Source organism: Nipponia nippon, unplaced genomic scaffold (assembly GCF_047370975.1).
Source record: "Nipponia nippon isolate SJK-2023a ecotype South Korea unplaced genomic scaffold, ASM4737097v1 scaffold_1, whole genome shotgun sequence".
Taxonomy (NCBI): Eukaryota; Metazoa; Chordata; class Aves; order Pelecaniformes; family Threskiornithidae; genus Nipponia; species Nipponia nippon.
The window spans coordinates 125,122,963-125,146,903 of NW_028262290.1; the positions used below are offsets into that span (position 1 = coordinate 125,122,963).

The following is a 23,941-nucleotide window of genomic DNA, read 5'->3' on the forward strand; positions in this document are numbered from 1 at the left end:
AGTTTCTCAGCCCTCCTGGCTGAAATTCAGTGCCACGAGAAGACCCTATCAAAGCCCTGCATGAATTGTGCCAGTGCTGTGCTTAGTGGCGCATCAGTGAATTGTATCCTGTGTGGCATGACTTAGAGCTTACTGTGAACAAATTCGTCAGGAGTATAGATTTGCTAACAGGTAGTGTTGAGAGTCTCTGTATTTATAGGCAGCTCCGTGGTGCACAGCAGCATGACACCCATTCCCCCTGGGATCCCTTCTCCATCTGGGCTGTGTGCTGCCCGTCCCCGCTGTGAGTGAGGATGCAGAGCAGTGCCAGAGGTGCTCTTGCCAGCAGGGTTAGGGGCTCTTTCTCGACTGACCCCAAAACAAGTGCAGAGAGAAGGAGCAGAGGAGGCTGCAGCCTGGTTTTGAATGGAGTTGCTGTTGGTTTTTCTGCCTCGGCTCAAAGGTTAGCCGTGGCCTCTGCAGTGCTGTCAAGATCGGGTCCATGGGAAGGGAGAGAGTCTGCTCACTTTTACAGAAGTGGTCCGGTCCAAGGCACCAGACAAATAAGCAAAGAGGTGCTGATGAGCAGGAGCACTGCTCTGGGTGTCCTGGCAGGAGACAGCATAGCACCTCTGCTGCTTTTTTGGCTGAACGGGATGAGAGAGCTCCCCTGCCCGCTGCCTGTTTATGCTGCTGACAGATGCTGCCTGTACAACTGATGAGATAAGCCTCACGATCCCCACCAAGCTCACGTGCCAAGGCAATGCGCTTTAATATAACATGTCTTTTCATTGCATGTTAAAATTAAGCTGTTAACATATTGTGGATTAAACCATTAACATCCACATTTTCACTCCTATAGGGTCTGCAAACACTATCTATATACAGGATTAAGAGTGCATAGCTGTAGCTGTTACCAGTGAACAAGGAGAGCTGTGTCCTTATTAGCTAGCAGCTGTGTGGTTTCTCCTGAATTCACGAGAAATCCTTCCACAGTGTGTAAGTAGTTGCAGTGACTTCTGCAGGATTTCTTCTATTGTAGGGATTGCTGTTGTGACATTAGATTCTTTTCAGGTTTGACCAAGTTGTGCTTAGGTGAGGCAATTACTGTAATTTTTTTCTGAATGAACAAATCAGAGAAATGCTTAAACCTATTAGAAGATCTTAAGGAGAAAACCCACCCTATTTCAGTATCGTGCTAGTGTGAGCTTTGCTGACAATTCAGCAGTGGATGACATTTTGCAGTGCTTTTGTCTGATGCTAAAAAAAAACTTTCTGATGTATGCCAAAGTTACATGGAATACATATAAGAGCTAAAATTGAGCATACCTCTTGCAAAGGAAAATCAGAATTGGAAGGAAAATATACTAAAACGAGCTGCAAGTGAGATGTGACAGTGACTTTCTTCTATGCAAAATTTAAGCTAGAAGGCAAAAAATGCTAAAAGCTAAATAATAGCTAGCAGTAGTAAACAGTATTTGTCTTCAAAGGGCCATAGGGATTTTCATGAATTTCAAAAGATCCATAAGGCGAAGGGATGCTTTGGCTTGGCTTACAGATACTGCAGCCGAAGCAAAGAAGTTAAGTACCTGTCCACAGCAGAGCCCAAATGAAATCTGACTCAGGTATTCCCGGTCTCTCACTTTGTTCTCCGGTTGCTTGACTGTCAAGGCAGACTGACACCAAAATGTCAGGAAGGTCTACAAGTTCTTAGTGATTTTTTTTTTTTTAACTTGTTTAGCAACTTTGGTTCTCTGTAACAGACATCGTTTGTAACACAGATGCATAAAAGTGGCTTGAGCATGTCTGCTTCCAAATATATTCTATTTTTAGATACTGCAGAATTTTCCCCTGTTCTTACCATTTCCTGTGGTTTTACTCTGGAGCGTGATGGATGAAGAAGGCTATTTGTGTGATTAAGGTATGAGAATAGAAATTGTACGTCCTGGGTTTACAGATGCAAGTCAGTATGGGATGGTCAGTCCTTTAGGCATATTAACAAGTGAACCTCCTCATCTGTAAAAGAATATTTCTCTTATTAGAAGCATATAGAAGTGAAGGTGCATTGAGATTTGCAAAGCCCTGTGGGATCTGTGTAGGAAAGTGTCCATAAAAGTGATGTTGAATCAGTGAGAGTGTAGAAACAGTATGTTCACCTGTAGTAAGCAGTGAGAGAATTAAGTTAAACAGGAACAAGACACACTGGAATGTGTGTTGACACATGGAGTTAATTGAGAACAATTAAGTCTGTGTGTAGACAAGATCTACATAGTCCATTTGAACTGCATGGTATTATATGAGTAAAGGGTGCAGGATTAGACCCATTGTTTACAGATTTACCTAATGCTTTAAACTATTTGGATGAATGGTGTTACACAAACGTTAGTCATAATTATTATTTAATTATGGCCACATGTTTACTTTGAACATAGTCCTATGCTTAATATGTAGGAAAGCCGGGATAATATTGCAGCTTCAGTGTGGGAGCTACTGTTTGCCAAGCAGCATTTCGCTAATGGCTTCTCCTTTCGTGTGATGAAAATGCCTCTGTGGACTGTGAAGTTGCACTGGTTGTGGTATGTAATGGGCAAATAGCTTTCACAAAAATACCTTCAGCTAGAACATTTTGAAACAGATGCATCTGAGATAGAATTCTATCTTATTAAAATTAATGCTATTAAATGTGCTGCTTGTGTATCATTTCAAAATATCTGAGATGCCAGTATTTCATTCTGGTTACATTGAGAGTGCAGACAGCAAATTTCATAGTATGATTCATAAGATCAGGAGTGCTACAGAATTTCTATAATTCATGTGTTGCTACTTGCATTTGCATTTAAATGTTTAAACTGTTATAAAATGTCAGATTCTTTAAACTTTAATCTGTTTTTTTCACTTCTAAGCAGAATGAAGTTATTCCTTCTTTCACTCTCTGTTTTGAGGTTTTCCTTTGCTCAGATCTTCCATTTCAGATACTGTGGAAAGCTTAAGATAGGTTTGTGAGTGGCTACAGATAGAAGTAAAGAAAGGAGCTTAGTGAGGTTTTTTTTTTTTATCTTTAATTTTGTTCTTTTTTTAAAAAGCCTGATAAGAAATATAATTCTAAGGGGTGTATAGCATATCCTAGGTTGCAAGAGATGGGATGCTGTTCTAGCCTTTTTACTGAAATAATGCTTTTTAAAGCAACTAAAGATAATGGAGAATCTTAGCCTTTTCTTTAGAATGCTTTTAGTGCTTTGAGTGGAGATATCTCAGTCCTTCCATGTGTGGCATTTTACGACGATCATCGGTGCTACTGAGAGGGGGGAAAAGACCTCTTTTGAGCACAGGCTGTGCACATGCACTTCTGTGGGGGAAAGCCTGGTTGATTGAAGAAATACTAGTCTTTCCTTTAACCCAATACAGGAATCTTCTGATTCCTGACTCTCTCAACTCCTGAATCTCGTATAGTGACTGCAGACCATATTTTTCTCATTGTTTAAGGCACTTATTTTTCCCTGTGGGCCTCCGCTGACACGCTTGCCCCTTGGTAGACCAGCTTGTGAACCCTACGCACCAGCACGTAGAAGACCCATGAGTCTCCTGGCCATGGCAGGCTTGAGGTGACCTGACGCTTACCATATTCACCAAAAAAGCATGTGTTTATTCTGTGTTTCTGTACCTTGGTGGCCAGCATGGATTCAGGATTGTCCTGTATGCCTGTTTGCTTCGGGGGGAGATGACTTTTCCAATGCATTTTAAAAAAATAAAATATTCAATCATTTGGAATAAGCGTGCGTTTTCTAAGGGGAAGAGGGGAGACATGCTGATTCCTGTAGGAGTGAAGAAACTTTTTTAAAAAAAGTCCTAGGTGTTCAAAGTTTACTTAAACTTTCTTTCACAGGAAAAGACGTTCTGTTCTAGATGACTGTTTCTACTTGAAAACAAAGTATTTTGGTAGAGGTAATTTATGTCTTATTCAAAAAGATTTCTGAAAGGAAGCTTGGTTTTAAGAAACCATTTCGCCTCTTCAATTTATTATTTTGGTGTAGAAATGAAGGTAAGAATAATTTGTGAATGCAGTTTCCTTGTGAGGGCTTGAGTTTCTGCCCAAGGCTCAAGCATTCCTTTGCCTTCCTCTGTGTTTTTCCAGCCCTGCCATACGATTGAATGTTTGAATATTGTAGTGTCAACAGCTCCTTGTATTTTCACTTGATACAGTTCAGCAAAAGTTTTGACATTCAGCTGAAATGTTTGAGGAGCCATTACCAGCATAATTCTGCTTCTTAAGTAAATCTCATCTTGGTGCTTGAAATCTAAATGGATTAATATTTTTAATGTCTTGTTTACAATGCTGCCTATGAAAGCCTGCATTTGTCTACTTGCCAACCTTCCTTCTTGGCCAGAAACCATTCTGGCGTGAATCTCCACGCTGGGCTCCCATCCATTTTCCTTGAGTCTCTCTGGTTCCCTCCCTTTTCCTCAGGGGCTCTCTGGAAGATTGTCAGAAGGGCTTTAATTTCTTGAGTAAGTCAGCTTTTTTTGACTCCTGAATATTTCTGCCCCAGCCCTGAATTTCAGAGTTTGCCAGCCAACCACAGATAGCTTGCTCTGCTGGTGTTAGGAAAAAACACATCTTTTCTCAGGTTTTGATGAAAACAAACCTAAAAACAAGCCAGTGTTAGCTTTGCAAATCGGCAGAAAAAGATGGTTAAGAAAAAAGCTTGCACTGTGTGTATGTGTCTTGACAAGGTGCCCAGCAGTCATGATGGAGTAAAGGTGAGCTAGTAGATAACTCCTAATGCAGATTATATACCTTATAGCATAATACAGTATTTTGCTAGCAGAGCCGTAATAGCTGGGAATGCCAAAAAAAAAAATTCCACAAAAAAACCAAACCAAAATTGTGCAGTCTGGTGGCACTGGCTTAGATATGATTACTGAGGGTCTTCAGGGGTAGGCAGGCTCTTAGAGGAGAGTCAGGAGACTTGCTGTGTTTGACATAATCCCAAATGCTAAAGCAGCAAGCAAGTTATTGGAAAGTAGAAACCAGGGGTGTATGATATCAGACTACATTATGGTAAAATTATGCAGCTGTAGGTATGGTGAACCCTCACTTCTGAGCAGGCCAGCAAATCCTCACTAGTGGTTATTTTGATATGTGATACCCTGATGCTAATCTAAGAAATTGAATGCAAAACCAAAGAAACCCCGGCAACAATAACAACCCTTAGCCGAGTGAGGAGCACTTGGCAGTGTTCACTGCCTTCTTAGAAACGGAGAGCGAGCATGAGCTAACTCAGTGACAGGGTGCAAGGCTCGCGTAGAAGGATGGACGGATCTTTGCACAGTCCCCTCAGTTGGGTACATATGGAAGGAAGAGGCGGTGTCTCCGCATCGCAAGCCTGAGACCGGCAATCAAACAGCCCCTCCAAAGCAACAAAAATTTCTGCTTGGTCTGTCTTCGAATAAGGTGGGGGTTTGCTGCCTGGTCTGGTGTTAGAGGGGAGCGCAGCAGGGTGGGAGCCCTGGAGCAAAGCCTGGCTGGATCCCCGTTTCCCCTGCCTGCCCCTGCGACCCCGCGGTGGAGGAGCAGCTGTGTTGCCCCTGCCATCAGCTCGGCGCTGGCCTGCCTCCTGCCTGTCCCCTCCCTCGGGAGCTGGGCTCAAGCCTCCTGGGAGGGTCCCCCTGCACTGGCGAAGACGAAGGCGCGGGTGAGAGGAGACAGCTGAAACCCCCATGTTCCTGACCACAGGGGACTTCAGGCAGGGGACGGCCGTACCCTAGGAGTGAGTGAGTGAATGTGTGTCGGTGCGTGTAAGATGCTGATTTCCAAAGAGATTTTAATTTCTGGTTCTTAACATGCCATTTAGTTTTGAAAACATGGTATTACTCAAAATGAGATGGATTGATGAGACAAAATAATCTTGACAATCTTTCATTACAGATATACAAGATATCTGAGTATTCTTAATGTTTTCTAGACTAGCGTGTCTGGCACTAAAAAATTGTAGTAGTACTAAAGAAATATAAATAGCAGGGATAAGGAAAAAGGAAATTTGGATTTACTCTGTGAAGAGCGAAGTGTTTGGCTACCCTTTATCAATTATTGATCATTCTCTCTGCTGTTCAGAAATTATTTGGAGTCCGGGATTCTCAGTGCTTTATTTAAAAAAAAAAAAGTCTCCTTGCCTTTTTCAGACATCGGGGTTACAAGATGAATGTGCAAACATGAGTGTGTGAGTCAGGAAACATGCCAGCGGAGGTGGCTGCGTGAGCGAGTCTGTAGGTAAACAGAATTAAAGTTAATTGGCAGTTTTCTTGTATAGCACGGGCAGCTGAGGTCCTTCTCACTGGAAGAAATTTTCTTTTCCCATTATCCTTCAGCATTCTCTTGGAGGGATTGTCTCAAGGGAAGTGAGTGAGTCAGAAAATATGCCAAGTTCATGTCACGGCTGTTTCGGCATTTCTTTCTCTAGCTGGCCTCCAGGAGCTTTATTGGCAAGTGTTTTTAAAGGAAATGTTGGCACAGGAAGGCCTTATTGTTTATGTCATGAAAGTCTCTTGGCGTCTTCTGCCTTGTTATTTTCTCCCTTAAATGGGGAAATTAGGAGTGGGGGGGACTGAGAAAGGAAAAGAGGAGAGAAGCAGAGTATTAACTTCCAGACTGTTGAGGGTTGCTATCAAAACTGTTCTCCCTACGTCAGGATGTATCTTGGTGAGTCCTCTCTTTTCTTTTTCCCCGTTGCTGCTTTGCAGGCTCTGCTGCAGCCAGTGGATCAATTTCTAAATGTATGTTTCCTCTTCATGCTTTTCAAGATGTGGCATTTAGAGAGCTTTTTGAAAGAGAGAAGCCCGCGGTTTTCTGGTGGGCTCTCCTCTGCCAGAACAAGGCAGAGAGAGACAAACGCAGAGCCCAGCCAGGGTCAGATCACTGCCACCTTCTCCCACGCAGAGCAGGGCTCTGCGATGGGCTGTCGAGGACATTTCATTAAATTCTTTTCAGTTCTGTGTAAGGTTTGCATACAAAATACAACGTGATTTACAGAAAAAAAAAAAAATTGGGAAGTTCTGTGGAGCAGATGCAGTGGGTACGGACAGGAACAATAGCGAGACGCTGCATGGTCAGAAATGCTGCTCATTGAAAACCAAAGCAGAAAGCAAAAGCATTCATTTAAATGTATACACATTCTTAAAAAAAAAAAAAAAAAAGGAAAAAAAACCAAAAAACCACCCCCACCCCCCAACTTATTCCTATGCACTTAGGCAGTTTTGGCATAACATAAAAGCACACAAAAAAAGAATTATGTCCAGTGCAGCAATAAAAGTTGCTGTGACCTATTACCGTCAAATTAGGTGAGAGTTGTGAAGCCTCTGAGGATGCTATTAAAGAATTAAATGTTAACATTTTAAAGAATGTTTCAATATTTAATATTTTGTGATTTGGAAAGTGAAAAGTTAACTCTCTGCTTGTGATATGTCATGGCAGAAAGTCTGTTCTAAACCAGGTTCATTTTTATCTATGATATTTGCCTCTCTGATATTTATTTGTGGAGCTCAAAGATACAGGATGAAAAATTCTTTCAGATTAACGTAGCAAAGGTATGCCTTGGTGTACAAAAAGAGCAAAACTCTTTCTTCTGGATTTGTTACCAGCAGCAAAAAAAAAAAAAAAAAGTCAAGGCAAATGCCTATTTTTTTGAGCTCAGTATAGAGAAGTAATGTCTAAGCCACTTTTCTTTGTACCCAGTTAAACTAAGGGTTGTCTGGGGGATTAAATATCTATTTCAAGGCTGTGATGCAGGTTTTGTGATGTCTCTTCAAACACTAAGTATTTGTTGGTACATAATACATCTTTTTATTGTGGCGTCTCAGTTGCATTTTGGTGGTGCTTTTTTGGAATGCTCTTTTTTCAAAGGAAAGAGAGATAATTAATCTTGGCTCTTAAAACCTACATTGTTTCACTTTTAAACTCTTTAATGTGTTTTTGTTTTCTGACCTACCTATTTGTGGGTCCATGCAAAATTCTGTAGGGTATAATAGTTTAATTTGTGGAAGCTTTTCCCTTCCCCCTGCTTCCAATTTTGCACTTTGATTTGCTCAAACCTTGCCTTCACTTTTTTTAAAAATGTATATACAATTGAAGAAGGTTACTTTAGAGTAGAACTTCTCGTAGAACATGCATTTCTAGACCTTAACATTCTTAGAGCTTGTTATTCTTTCAGATTTGGGATCTTGTTCAGGCTGTTACAGGAAGAGTATTGGCTGCCAGCATTAGAATCCAGGGAACTGGAACCTGAATCTTACTTGGAAAATGTCTTTAGGAAAGGTGGCTGTGGCTCTTATATCCCTGTTTTCAAGTATTTTTACTAAGATTGATCCATAAGAATTATTTTGTAAAACTATAACGATAAAAACAAGAAAAAATACCCCTTCTTGTAAGCACTGGCTGATTTGTATGTAATTTCTTTGGATGAACATGAATCTGTAACAATATAGTCACTTTTAGAAGAACATCCTAGTTGCATATACTATGTTACAAGTGAACCATTTTCAGTATGTTGTAATTGGTATCTAGAATAAGACATAAACTTTTTCTGTTTTTCTCTTTGTGCCTGTACATATATCTGTCTCTATGAATATATTTAAATAGTTGTAAGGATCTCAAAAGATAATCACTGTAAAGCTCATGGGAATATCACCATGGATTTTTCTTCTGTGTCAGGAATCCTGCATTTCTCTGTTCTAGCAGATAGAAACCTTTGTGCTGTGTTCCTTGCATCTCATGTCATAACATGAGAAAAACCAAACCATAAAACAGGGTGTGAATAACTGTACTTTGGCCTTTGTCTGCTATCTGCTTTACCAGCCAGCCAAAATTCTTTAGACATGACAGTAAAAGTGCAATATTAAATCATCAGCCTATACCTACCGCTCCAGTGTCAGATACACTGTGACAATACTGCTTTATTGCTATGCGGGAGCACTAAGTGAAATACATTAGAGCTCTGTTAACAGAGTGTCACAACGACATTTTAAATGGAAAATCACAATTTTCTGAATGAAAAGTTCAATTCAAAAACTCTTGGGTTAGGTAAGCCTGTGCCAGACCCAGGGGACAGTTCCCTGATGACCCTGTTTTCATCCTGGCAGGCTGCTCCATAGCAAGGTGCCTGGTGTTGCCTAAGCCAGCGGGTAGGACACGCTCCCCGACCACCGGGAGCTGGTGGCCCTGCACCCCTCAGCTGTGCCTGGATATCCCGGGGTCCCCAGCTGCACCGACGTTTCAGCTTCTCTGAGAGGCTGCAGGTCCAGGGGGTGCATGACACTGGTTCCCCAAACCACATTTTCTTGAAACTTTGGCTAACAAGAGATCAGCAACAAATACAACATCAGCAGGAAGGACTTTTGTCAGATGTGGAGAGAAACTATGCACAAAACCACCAAATGGTGCACTGCACCCCGTTCCCTCCTGGCTGTGCTGTGGGTCACCCCAGACTGGGTGCCGCCGCGGTGTCCTTCTGCTCCTCCTCCGGGTGCCTGGCCGCAGCCGATGAGTGCTCCACTCCTCCCGGCTTCCCGCTCGAGGGAGGCACCGCTGGCTTCTCTTCCCCCGTGTCTGGCTCCCGCCTTGCCACGGCGCTTGCCAGAACCTGCAGGTTTTTCAGACTTTGGTGCCCCTGTCGAGCTGGGTGAAAGCCATCCAACAGGCAGAAGGGGCAGAGGGAGGCGAGGTGATGGTAGAGTGGTGCACAGCCACTCCAATAAACCTTATTTCCTTAGGGAATTGCATTGGAAATCTCCTTCTCCTCTGTCCCCTGAAGCTTTGAAGTCACCTGTGAGCTTGGAAGCCCTCAATTTGGGCTACTCCATTGGTATTAGGCTTGTTGGTTTCCTTTGCAATGAACTCTTAAGAAAGCCACCTTCTCCATTTCGAGAGCTTTTTCCTCTATCCCACACCTCCATTCATTTTTATTGCATTGGAGAAAGAAGGAAAGAAAAAACGGATATGGGAAATAATGATCTTGTAAAAAAACAATTTTCCATAATTCATAACTGTTCATTTTCTGACAGCCAAACTCTGTCCCATGTGCGTAAAGAGCTGAGCAGGATGATGAGTGCTATCAAACCATGGCTACTGCTCAGCGCTGCAGCAGTCAATGAATGGGAACAGGGAGTCAATGATGACTTAGGATTGTGGTGTTCATTGTGCAGGCTAAACAGCATGACTTAACAGGGAGAGCTCAAAATTCACAAGTCTACCTGGTTCTCCAAGGGAGGCAATGATTTGGGGAAAAAAATGTGATCCGGTTATAATCCACTTGGATTTCCAAAAATTTTCAATAGGCTTCTTTCCTGAAGGCTTATAAAGAATTAAAGCTGCCGTGCGATGAAAGGGAAACTCCTGTCATGAATTAATAGCAGGTTAAAAGTTAGGAAGCACCGGGGAGTAAATGGTCAAGTTTTACAATGGAGGGAAGTCACCAGTGGAGTCCCGTAGGCATCAGTCCAAGCATCTGGGTGGTTCAACATATGGAAAAGGAGGGTAATATTGAAGTAATAAAGCCTGCTGACAGTGCTAGAGTCAACTGGCAAGAGCTGCAGAAGGATCTGACAATACCGAGTGTGACTGAGTAATAATGTGGCAGAGGAAATTCAGTGACAGTAAATGTTAAGATTTTTTACATGGAGAAGAATTGCAGTGATAGTGGACTAGTGAGTACTCAGGAAAAAAGTACTAGTGTTTAATATATGCTTTTATAAAGATAATAGCTGAATGCCCGTCAGAGGTCAAAAACAAACATTGGGAGTGTTTAGGAAGGGGACAGAGAAAAATTACATATTCTCCATGTTTCACTCTACATAGGACCGCATCCAAGTGATGTGATCTTTGTTCTGACCTGCGAGATTTTCATGTCTGTAATGTTAGAGCACATGTAACAGCACAATATTTTCCATCCTTAGATGCATCTTTTTCTAGCATGATCTGGAACCCCTGTAATACTGAAGAGAGACTCTGCATTTTATTCCTTTTTATGTTACCAGTGTTAATGCCTATTATATTGTAACACGTTGATGGAAGGATCTAGCAGTTAATCTTACTGGTAATTAAGAAAGAAAAATATGAAGAACGTATCTGAAAAATGAAGAGTCAAATCCTATCTGTATGAAATCTCATGCTGGGAAGAATTACAAATGTGAGTAGCTTTATGCTGAATAGAAGCCCTCTTTAATAAATAAGGATAGTTCAGCTGGGGAAGGTTATGTGTACTTTGCTGTAGCGTGCCTGTCTTCCATTATGTTTTATTCCAGGATGTGTTAGTCTCAAAGGACTTTTTGAACGGGTGGATTCAGATGTATGTGCATACAACTGTTATACCTATCAAATCCTGTATTTATTCCTGAGCAATTTTACCCAGCAAAACTTGTTCCTGTAGGTATTAAGCACCAGTATCATGTCCATAAATATGTAAAATTAACTACTTTGCCATAGTTGCTTTGCAGGTACAGTAACTACTACGTATTTTGTATACGTTTCAGTTGTTCTCTTAGTTACAAACTTGCCCATTAAGTGTGGTACGCATACTGCACTTAATGATTTCCACTTTTCCCTCCCCATCCATCTGAAGATTTCAGATCTTCAACAGGAGAAAAAATATTCTCATCATGCTTTTATGAAGTCAGTGGTCTTTGGATCATTTCACTTATGGTTTTATGTTTTGTATGATGTTAAAAGTTCCCAATTTCTAACAAAAAAAAAAAAAAGTGGAAAATTCTTTGTCACCTGCAAAAGGCTCAAGATTATACTGACCAGACCGCTCTTCAGAATTATGTAGTTGCATTCAAATAGCTTAAATGATTATTATTGCTTCCCTGGTACAAAAAAAGATAGGGTATGATGATGTGGTGTTAATGTTCATTTAATATATATAGAAGTAATAAGTAATTTTATAATTTACGTATATACTTCAATTTAAATAGAAAAAGATTGAAGTTGAAGAAAAGCAGAATAAACTTTGATTGATAATCAGTGTGGTTTTTTCATGGAAAAAGTAATGCAAAGATTGCCACTGTATAAATAGATCGTGCATAATGAAAGAAAATGTTATTTCTGCATTACTTAATTTCTCATTTTTCTCCCTGACATTTTGAATCAAGCATTAGTCTGTAGAACAAATTCAAAATATCAGAGGTAAAACAAAAAGCTGAACTTTGCCTTCAGGATCTAGTTTCATTAACTTGATTGGGCATTACTCAGAGCGGATCCATTTTTAGCATATTGCATTTGCATACTGACCTTTTCCGCGCTGTGAATGAAAATTGGTGCTGTGATGTATTGATTTATCCTGTAAAATAACATTTAAGACTTAATTTAAATATATTCTTAGGTGAACAATAGTGACATCTAATCCATTACAGTAATAAAAATGTCCATTACAATAATAAAAATAAATCTAGATAGCTTCTAGATAGCTGAAAAAGATGGTGTTGCAAACCTAAGTCTTATTTTCAGAAATGCTGACTGACATTCTCCTTCTGTCTTTGGTAGCTGTCACTAAAGTGAAGAACTGTTGAAAGTTTAACCATTTTATGCAGGATAGATCTAGACATCAAGTCCAAAATGCGGGAATGCATACATTTGTGTGTGTGCACATACTGACAACATTAATTTGGAAAAACGTCAGCTAAAAGCTTGAGATGGAGTAGCTCCTCCAGGTGAGCTACATAAATGGACACTTTTATTCCTCTTTTAGTGTGATCTCTATATAGTTTAAGTTAAACTGAAAGCAGACTTACTCCAGAGGAAATAATCTGGAATAGTTAATGCGTAGATTGCCCTAAGTAATGACTGAAAGATACGTACGTAACTACGTAGTCCTGCTGAGGACCCGGGTGGAGTACCTGCTCCAGTTTCATATTGTAGGAGAGAGAATGAGCAACAGGAGAGAGTCTAGACAATATCAAAGGCTTAGGAAGCTTGAGTTCTAAGTAAAGGTTCAGCGAAGCACAGCTGCTTAGTTTTGCAAAAAGGTGATTGGGAAGACCATGATAATAGTTCTCATGAAATGCATAGAAGTTAGGTGCGAAGAAGAGGGAAAGCCAGCATTGCTTATGGATATAGCAGAACACTGGGAGTTGAATTTACAATAAGAGAACTCTGTATTGGGAAAAGCACTCTAATTAAAGGAAGAGGTGAGCAATAGAAGAGGTTGCTTAGGGTGGCATAAACAGGCCTGGATTTACAAGAGACATACACCAACTTGCAAACCTCCCTTAGTCCGACATGGTGAGGTGTTCGCTTTGTCTCATGCGAGACATGCTGTAGTAGGCCCGATAGGTAACCTCTAGTATACCAGAATTTATATAAAACCCTCTAAGATGAAAACCCTTTCAAACTTTTCTGTCCTTCACTACTTCACCCTGCACTTATTGCAAATCCTGCTCATGAATTACAGCCGTACCCACCCTGCTAGCGTGTCCGTATGGACAGGCAAAGTAAATGCACTGCTGGACTGGAGCTGATGCCTGCATTGAAAGAATGAACTTCACACTTGTCAAAATGCTAAAAGCCCGTTGAAAACTGCAATTAAGTTCTTAACGCAAGGCTTAAGGATGTTTCATTGCTGTACACAAATTGGGAAAATACATGCAGATTGTACTATTTCAGAGAGGTTATTCGGTGTTTAACTTTCTGCTGTGTTTCTTGGAAAGAGGAAGCAAGCTTTCCGTCCTTCACACTCCAGCGTTCATTCTGAATGCCATTTGCTATATAGCCTACTGTGGCACCTTATTTAATTAGCGCTTGCTGCTTTTCTTCTGAAGAGAATTGTGATAGTGGCAGACTTCATGTCTTTATTACCAGCGAGATGGGAAAGGCTCCTGTAACTTTTATAACTGATCAGCTGAGACAGTCTGGTTGCCCGTGGTTCCTAATGAGCAGCGCATGACACAGTGCAGAGTATTGGCAAGATTAACGAACCCAGGTTTCCTTACCAGCAGACTGACTTGTAATAGCAATATAGAGGAGCGAGAGCCTTAGCACATACTCAGTAGTGTAGCATTCTACTGAAATGAAAATCCCTTGCAACCAGCTACAGAAATATGCAAAAACCTAAGGTTTACATTTGCAAATCAGAATTCATGCAAGTGGTCGTGGACTGACCATTGCTAGAAGACTGAACCCCTACAGGGGGAATCTGCTATTGACTGTATTTTGGGAAAGTATTCCCGTGTGGGAAAACAGATTAGAATATGCTCCCCTTCAAAAATGTTCCCAGTTCTCTTGGCAACATCCAAGGATATTTTTTTCTTAGTTAAAGTCCCTGACAGTACTTTGTGACATCTTTAACAGCCCCCCTCATTTTTTAACAAGAAATTATTATCACATAAACCCCTGAATTAAATAATAGTAATTCCGATGTCTTCTGATCAATGGATTCCTGCTAAGTTTCCTTCCTTATCGGTGAAATTGTTTTCTACATGCTATTGTTTGGAAAGCTAATGACACTTGCTATGGTTTCTGACTTAAGAATTTGCAAATACCAGATTTTCATTTGAAGTTTCTGATTTGGCGATACAAACAGCTCTAAGGAAGTGTAATCTTTTGGGTAATCTTTAAATGGTGAAGACACAGAGAGACTCATTTGAGTTGAATCACATATTATAACCATTCAAGTCATACTTTGGCAACTAAAGTGCTTAAAAACACCCACTGATTTCTTTATATTTCCTGACTCTTAAGGAAGACCAGAAAGATGAAACGTTAGGAGTCTGTATGAAGGGGGAATGAAAGACTAACAAATTGAATATGGGCTTTATCCTACGTTCCTTCAAGGAGCTGAGCACCTGCACAATGGAAAGACAAGTGACTTTATTTAGCGATCAAAATGCTAAGCACAGAACCTGAGTCCTTTGCAGGTAAATGCATGAAGGTTTTGCTTTGTGACACCTATTTCTCAGAGTCTGAAGGTTCTTTCAGGCTTAGTTTTACATGAACCCTCTCCAGCTGCCCATAGTGAGAGATGCCTTGGAGAGGAGTGGAAGCTAAGTCCCACCCCTAAGCCAGTGAATTTGGGCTGACAGCGCACACTTCTGGAGCCAGGCAAGTCAGATCCATCCCTGTCTCCTGAAAGCAGGAGGAAATGCCCTATGCACAACAGATCAGGTTTGCAGCACTGAGGCTTTCCTATTCCTGTCTCTCATCTTCTCTGGTTTGATCTCCGGCTCTACGCCTCCTTGCTAGGTAGGTAGCATTGGCCACGGTGGGGGTCTCTCAGTATCCCTGCTGAAGCTGTTCTTTTTATTTAAAATATTTCAATATTCCCTGAAACCACAGAAAGAAAAATGTCAGTCTTTTCTGGGAGAAATCTGTGCAGCGTGGAACTGAAATCAGCCTGGAGTTGTTTTACATGGATTTAAAAAACAGAACAAAACAAAACAAAATATCCATCAGCTGTGAAGGAATACTGAGAGAAACAAATATTCCCCAGCATCAAGCCAGGGTTTATTTGGTAAATACACAAAAACATAAATTTCTTCAGGAGGGGAATTACATGGTAATACAAATTTTGTAAGTTGGAAGAATATTTCAGAAATCAGCTATCCAGTTCCAGAGCAGCTGAGACCTATAAACAATGTGTACTCATAGCCTTGTAAAATTTCAGCTGAAGCCCTTGGTCTCAGTCAGTGCATTTGAGTTGTGAGACGGTGTACTTGTGAGGGCTGTGGAACTGCAAATGAGCACCGCGCTCCATCTTCTCCTGGGTGGTGTAGGCAGCTTTCTGCTCTAGGGTGCTGCCTGCCTTGCCTGCTGCCTTGAGCTATCTCTGCTTTTCCGTGAAAGAATATAAGCAGTGGGTAGAAGTTCTCTTGAGTTAAATGGGAACAGGATCAGGGTATGATTCAGGATCAGACTGCTCGTCGGTTTTTTGCTTTTGTAAAGTCCAAGTATTTCAGTTGGGAATCTCATCTTTATCTAACCCATCTGAAACAGAGAACCAATGATCATCGTAAAGAGGAGCTTCAATTGTGATCGTTCTTGTGTACAGCTACCAAATGTTATAGCTGGGTCCCAAATAAATTCTGAGTTTTAGATCAAAAACCTGAAGAAGTGTGATTACTGCTGCTAAGAATTATGAAAAGGCATTCATCCATATATTCATATTAGGGGTTTTTTAAATGAAATCAGTGCAAGTTCTTTCCATCTGATTTCATTAATTTAAAAATCTTTTGGGAATTCAGTATTTTCTAACAAGAAACAAAAATCATTTTACCTGCATGTCATAAGTTTTCCCCATAGTGCAGTAACCAAAAAAAAAAAAAAAAAAAAAAAAAAAAGGCATGCAGGTTATTTTACGTTATTTAGCTTGTAAATGTGATTTTTGACACTGCATGTACGTTGATCTACTGCTAAACTGTCGGCTATTTCAGTGATGCACAAATCCCAACAAACAGAGCTTTTTCTTTAGCAGCTTAAAATCTTACTGCTATTAAAAAATGCATTATGTATAAAATATCCCTCTTCATGAAAAAGCGTTAAAAAAGAATGTATGGTACTGTTAAATATTCTAGTGGGCTGCTAAACCAAGCAAGAAAAATGCTGGCAACAGCTAACATCCCAAATCCCAGATTCTTCCTAGGAGTGCCTGGATTCTCCAGTGTTACACTGCTTTGTGCAGCTATTTGCATTTGTAGCATTTAACGGCGCTTTGCTCAGCTGTAAATGTGCTATGAACGCATGAGGTGCTATTCAGTGGAGATTCAGTCAGTGTGTCTGAGAAAATGGAGCAGTTTTTCATTAAAAAAATCTTGTAGGGAGTAAAAGGTAATACATTTAGTGAAGTTTCTGGGTTTATATCCACTGTAGATGACTTGGTGTGGAGCCAGTCAGATTTCTTTCTGCAAGCTGGTCTCTGAATTTTATTAATTCTTCTCCTTAATGAACAAGCCCCTTTTTGTTCTTCTTGTCTGCCTCCAGTTGAGAGATGCAGGACTCCCCCTTTTTATTTTTGAGTATATTGACTCTTGTAGATGAATTTGTTTTCCTCTCTGGTATCTCACTTCATATTTGAAGCAAACTTCAGAAGCCTAGCCGGCACCCGAAGGCAGCACATCTGGCTGCTGTAAAACTAAGCCTTAGTTATTTCACCCATCAGCATCAGTAGTTTACACTCTGAGTGGGGGTATTTGGATTTGTATATCCCTGAGGATAATAGGCTACATACATACTCTTTTTAAGGATATTTTGTGCGGTATCTGAAGATGGTAATGCTTACAAGGAAAACTCTGTCTGCATGAAACTAACTGAAAAAAGATCTAAGGGTTATTTTAGAAAAGTGCCAGTGGAAAAAACAATTTGAAAGGAAGAGACTTCTGTTTTCACCTAGTCCCTATTGTCACAAAAATAACGCTTTCCGTGTAAGAACGCAGTAACTTTAGCACTTTTCTGAAGAAATATGGGGAATTCAGTATCATTACTCACTCAGACGCTCATTGAATTTGAAGGTGTTAACTCCTTCTTTGGGACTAGGCAAGCAGTTGAAGTGACTTCGGATGATTTTTGCCAGCTTACATATGTTGTGTAGAGGCATATAAAAATAATCATCCCCTCCTAGCCAGGGAAATTATGCTGGCAAAGCCCCTAATGCATATGAAGTTGTGCCAATGAAAAAGTACCATTGCCTCTGTCGGTTTAGCTGAAACCATTTGGGGGGATGACGCCGCGTTGGTGGGAGAGGGTTTCCTTCTGCTGGTGTGTGTGTGAGGAGGAGGAGGAGGAGGAGGAGGTTGGGAAGAGGCTGACGGTGTCAGGCCTGGCACGGACACCACCACGGCAACACCGAATACTTGATCCATCCACCTCAGGTGTTCCCCTACACCTATCCCACCCAGTCCTCCTGACCGTGCCAGCAGGTCGGCACACACAGTGTGCTCAGAACAACAGACTTCGTTGGTTGTTCTGATTTGGGACAACAGGCTGCAGTGGTCAAGGACATGGCTGCCTGACAGATACTCCCAAGCAGCCCTGGTTAATGTTATTTGCATCTCATAGTATCCCATTTCTTTACTCTTCTTTTTGCTGCCCTTGTACCTTTTTTCTATACCCCATCCTTCTCCCAAATAAACAACCCATCGCCAGCATGGCAAAATGTCAAAGGGGAGCTGGGCTCCGGTGCTCAGCAGGCAGACCATTTTGTCCGTAAAGGTAACATCCCTAAATGATGTATTCCCATGGGCAAATATTTTGGGCCCGATTTTGAAAAAGCCATCTCGTTGCCAGTGTTATTGCTTCCAAAGGGTAAATGTCCAACAAAGGACCAAACTCTTTGAACCTGCTGAAGGAAGTTCAGTAAATAAGAGGGTGTAGCGAAGGAATAAACTCAGATAGGCAGAGGAAAAGGCTTTCCTTTGTAAAATATGAAGGCCTGGCCCCTCGCCCAGACAGACTGCATAAAGTAAGGTAAAAGTTGTATAAAGGTTGCAGGAATGATGGTCCCAGTAGACTTTATTGAGCCTGCTCAATAAAAATGAGCACACATGAAGAAGTAAGTACAGAATTTGGCATGAGAAGCTCTTCTTTGTGTTCTAATCCGTGCTAGAGGAACGTGGTACAAAATAGCTGACGTCAGTAGAAAGACTCCCTCTGCTTCAGTGGGCCTTACAGCAGACCCTTATCTTTTCTCTTACTATCTTAATGCTGGCAGGATGACTAATACAGATATCTTAATGCTGACAATGACATCTTAAATCTGTCCTGGACGATCAAACAGAATATATATTTCTACAGCTGCGCTGGGTTTTCATGAATGGTAGCCCATAACTGTACAAAAAAGTGCAAGTGTGACTAAAACCAAAATGAAGAAATACATGTAAAATGTAGTAAAAGGATATATGATTTTAAAAAGAGAACTGGAAGAGACACACGTATTTTGGCTATAGCTGTTGACCACAATAGCTCAGAAATAAAGCCCAACGTGGTTGTGAATTCCAGCATACTGATGGATTGTAGTGATGTCAGTTTGTTCGGGAGAGAAGAGATGTCTGTGTTACTAACGCATTTCCAATGATCCAGTACTGTTGACTTCAAGCACTCAGGAACTGTGAGTCGGTCATTACTGGCAACTCTGCTTTTTCATTCTGAATTTTTAAGACTCTCTTTCTGTTCCATTTTATTGTCTGTACGTGAGCAAGGGCAGCACTTTATAGTCCACTGTACCCTGGACTATAAAGCTGTAGTTTTTGTGCCTGTTCAGAAAATCATAATAGTATACCACTCTCACTTTTGAGAGATCCACATAAGATGTTTTTAAAAAAACAAGCAGCTGCTTTTAAAGCATACCTCATCCTGTTTCACAGATCTTTTTTTCTGTAATTTAGTTAGGATACCTCAAAGAAAAATCTAATTTTAAGTCATTATAAATAACTTCTTATGTAAGATTCTTCAGCAACTTCACAGATACTAAAAAATAAGCCCTCTTTAGAAGCTAGTACATTTTGTGCTTCCCATATAATCAAACTGCTTTATGGTTCAGACCAAAGTCTCTTAGTTAGTGGATGGCAGAACATGAAAATAAATCTAGGAATCCTGTTCGGATAAAGTTTTCCCATAAAAAGCACAGTTGGTTGCAAATACCTTCCACGGACAATCTGAGATGTTCTCTCATTCTGTCAATATCTTCAGGGTTTTTCTAATTAATCTATTTATCTGCTTTTCATAGTAAAGATATTCTGTTTTGATTCCCACAAAAGAACAACTCAGAAACCTCCATGCTGTATTTTTTTTCCACAGAAATTTCACTGTGAGCTTTTGCAATCTCCACATATTGTATCTTGGCACAAAACACTACCTCTGCTTATGGTTTGCATCATTAAATATCAGATTGGCTGCTCACTGTGTTTATAGGATACAACAAGAAATAGCCTGTTAAATCTGGCTGGTTGGTAAAACTGGTGTTTGTTGAATCATTGTGCTACTGTGTTCCCACATCATACAGAGAACAAAATCCCATAAAACTAATAAGCTGTAAAACAGAATTAAAGTCAATGGCAAAGAATATGCTCAAATGTAGTAAATAAATTGAAAATACCTTTTCTGAAGTTTAAAAAAGTGGTCCCCAAAACACTGAGAGTAGACCAGAAATGCAATCTATAAAACTGTTTTGAAGTAAAAAATGCACACCAAGCATACATAATATTAATAATAGCAATTCTGGTGGCTTATCTGTAGATCTAACTGGCATCCTGTTGGAACTGAGGTGAGTATTATCATCTCCACCTTATGGATGAGGAAGCTGGGTTACCGTAAGAATAAATTTTCAACACGGAACATGAGGTAGTGCTGACTCCAATTCCCACTGCAACTCCCAGCTTTAATTATTTTTCTGTGAGCTTCATTTGTTTCTCTTCATTATACAGAACTTGTTCTTTCAGCACAAGGTAATTTGGATAACATTGAATGTAGATTAGATCCATATATTAATACTTACGAAACTTATTAATTCTAAAATTGCTCTGATAGATTAGCTCCTTCCCATCACTGGATGGGAAGATGGCTACATCCTTAATTTAGATTGGTGTGTCACTTTTGACACTTTAATATTTTACTGCTCAAGACACTATGCAAAGCAACAGGTAAAGGATGTCTCAGATGCTTTTTTTAGCATGTTTCCAGATAAGCCTGGTGGGAAGTACATGGAATATCACTCGTGGGATCATGTATTTCCACTGTCCTTTTCAATATCCATGTGATGCTGCTGAGATAAATCATGGGAAGCCTCGGTATCAGCAGTGCAGAGATGACATCCCATTCTGCTTCTCCTGATGCAAGTGGCATAAAAGCTGTCTCTGAGTGTCTGGCTGAAATCAAACTGCGTATTAGTTAAATAGAGGAGATGCTAAATGGAGGAATGAAATCCACTGAAAAAGTAGCAATTTCCATCTTGTCTTGTGTTCGGGAGTCATTTTGTCTGGGACTTCTCCCTTGGCTCTCTTTGGCTTCTTTATTGCCAGCATTTTCAAGGCAATTTTTCCTGAGATAAGCAGAGAGAACTCATCTGGTAACTTGACTTTGATAATCCTCACGTTTGTGCCTTCCATCCCCTACTAGTGCAGCGCACTTACATAGAGCTTTAGAACAGAAAACTCTCAAATTCTTTGAATCTGTTCAATATGCCACACCGCTGGGGGCACACCCCATTTTATCGCTGTCTTGCCCCTGGAGCTCCATAGCAGGTCATATTCAGTATCTTCCTGCTAACCTTTGAAGTCGTCTGTGCTGGGTGTCTTAAAGCAAAGTTGACTTTGCATGGTGATTGCCCCTCCTTGCAGCTACATTCCTCAAGGATGTGTTCTTCAGATAACAGACACACGGGAGCAGTAGACAAAGACTAGTTAAGCCTGTGGCTTTGGTGTTTGGTAGTGGAGCCCCCAGATCTGATATCCTCAGGAATGAAACAGAGCATCCAGTTTTCCTGTTAGACATTCACACAAACAAAATTAAAAACTACAACAGAAAGAGAGATTAGCTGGAAAATTGGCAAATTGGAAAGGAGGAGAAGGGAAAGAGGAGAGAATTATGTTTTAAAAGAAGAGCCTGGCCCATTCCACTAAGAAACTCTCATTGATACCCCAGTGTTACCTCGGTCACATAGCCATCATGAAGCACTCGGGCAGCATAGTATTGAGAGTTTAATGAACTTAATAAATGGGGTGGATAAAATTCCCCCATGTAATTTTTGGTGCGCTCTCTGGGGAAAGTGTCCACTCATACCGGGGTTTTCCTTAGGACACTGGGAGGATGTTGCTTCCATACTGACCTCCCTCTGCCCTCTCGGGAACCCTAATGTTACTGCTTTGATAAATATGTGCCTTAAATCCTAAATGCTTTACCTCTGCTAGGGGTTGAATGCAGGCAGTGGTGAAACGGGAAAGATCTGAGGGTACCAAGCCAACAGTCGGCAAGCCAGGGAAAGCAAAAGAGCTGCGAATGTCCATCCAACTCACACCTCAGGCAAAGCAGGCGGTGCAGAACAGGGCTTTACAATTGAATTTCCCCTGCTCGTTCTTTCCCTGCTGTCCTCCTGGAGGCTTGGGCTGCTTGTGTCTTGTCTCCAGCATGGATCTCTGTCTCTCTGCACCTATGTGCAGGCCACACTCAAACCTGTCTGCTTCTTTCAGTAGTTTGGTTTTCTCTATTGGTCTAAGCTTCTAGAACACCCGCTCAGAGCCTCATCATCTCAAGACAGGTCACATATGGGTCATATTAAGATGGGTCATATAATATTAAAGCATATTCAGAATACAACTCTTAGGAATATCTTTCTGAGTCTTAATTCAGTTCAATTGCTGCATCTTTGCCCCTCTTCCCCTTTTCTAAGCAAACGTAAGCTTTCTGATTGCATCCTTCCTCTCTAGACAACAGATTTGTCTAGTTCTTGAGCTTTTGATGGCTTCTCTCTGACAGGCTGTGCTGTCCCTGAAGGCCATCCAAAGGCTCCTCATTAAAAATTTAAAAGTCTCCACTCTGTCTCTCATTCTCCTTTGCATCATTCTGCAGTCCCTCATCTTCCTCCGCACCTGTAAGCCTTGTCTCACAGTCCAAGTGCTAGCAAAGCGAATGCAGAGGTGGGGTAGTCTGCTGAAGTATGGTGCAAAGATGAACAAAAACGGGGGAGTGGCAAGGTGTGCTCCCCAGGCACACAGCCTGTAGAGGTGTGGACTTACTGAGATTTTTTTTTTTTTTGTAGGAGCAGGGAAGAAATTATTTAACATCTAGGCTAATCTTGGATTTTAGTATTGTTAATGAATTCTCAGAACAAAGTCTGTGTGGGAAGTTCAGCTTGCTAAATCTGTCAGCTTTCATATGTGTGGTCTTTATTTATTGTTTATTTGTCCCATAGTTACATTTAGGTAACTTAGCAAAGATGTGGACTTGGGTTCTTGCTGGAAATTTATTCTCATGTCTCATCAGTTCTAGATTCTTGACTTTATTTAGTACTAAAGGGAAGACTGACCTTACCAATTCATACTGCTATTCTCTAGAACACATAGCAAGCACTTTTTAGTGCCTTTCTTCAGTATATAAGGGTCTAAATACAAAAAAAGTAATAATGAATTGTGTTGTCTTTAGGGTTTTTTTCCCCCGCTGCAAGATTTATAATCTTTGAAGGTGTTTCAGAAACCTTCAGAAATTATTTTAACAATTAAAAGGTAATTTCAATGCACAGGGTCATAAATACCCTAGTTTATTACAAAAGGCATAAACCTGTACTTTCTTCCACGGTGCCATTTTATGAGACAGAGTGTACCTCATCTCCCTCCCCTTCCCTCCTTGCAGCTCTGGGCTCCTGCCGCTCACTTTGTGCCAGCTGCGGTGCTCGCCAGCTACCTTGCAGGGCTGGTTCAACTCACTAACCCAGCAAAAAAGTGGGTATTTTCCAACCTTAATGGTTCTATGATTTTCTGCGGGGTCAGTGAAGCGAGTCAGGTCATGCGAGGGGAAGAAGGGGGCTGTACTACAAAGAACAAAATCTTTTCTGTCTATCCTCAGTTGTTATGGCGTTTTATGTGAAGATATTAAAGTGTGTTGACTTTTAGCCCCATACTTAAAACTCCCTGTGTCCCATGTGTTAGATTTTCTCTATGCTCTTTATTTGAAGTTCAGCTGTTAATAGAAAGTTATGTTGCATTTCACAGAGTTTTGCTATACAGCAAAGTAAGCATTGTGGTGATAGGCATTTTCTAGAACTATTATCATAATTATTCCTTTATTAAAAATGATCTAAAGAAACAAAATAATGCCCTATGTGATCTATATGCAAGAAATAAAAAATGCCCTCCCATATTTGCAGTAAACTTTCGTCCATTAGAAATATGCCATTAGACATTAAAATCACATCACCTAAGGAAAGCAGCTTAACTCTTCTTTATCTTCAGTGGCTTCAGCAGTTTTGCAGAGAGCCACTCGTAACTCAGAGTGGTTCAA

At 40.7% G+C, this 23,941-nt stretch overlaps 1 protein-coding gene across 19 annotated transcripts in view; it reads left to right on the forward strand.

Annotated features, from left to right (window-relative positions):
* Window positions 1-23,941, forward strand: part of THRB (thyroid hormone receptor beta) — a 174,909-nt gene that overhangs the window by 89,710 nt on the left and 61,258 nt on the right. For 6 of the 19 annotated variants that reach the window (XM_087771212.1, XM_087771222.1, XM_087771231.1 and 3 more), the window contains 3 exons: window positions 1,813-1,900; window positions 2,431-2,555; window positions 3,463-3,581. The exons of 8 other annotated variants lie outside the window; for them this stretch is intronic. The gene's annotated coding sequence lies outside the window, so the exon portion shown is untranslated. Of the gene's footprint in view, window positions 1-1,812; window positions 1,901-2,430; window positions 2,556-3,462; window positions 3,582-15,177; window positions 15,203-23,941 lie in introns of those variants that run through there. 5 more of the 19 variants (XM_087771307.1, XM_087771297.1, XM_087771287.1 and 2 more) reach the window with 4 other exon arrangements.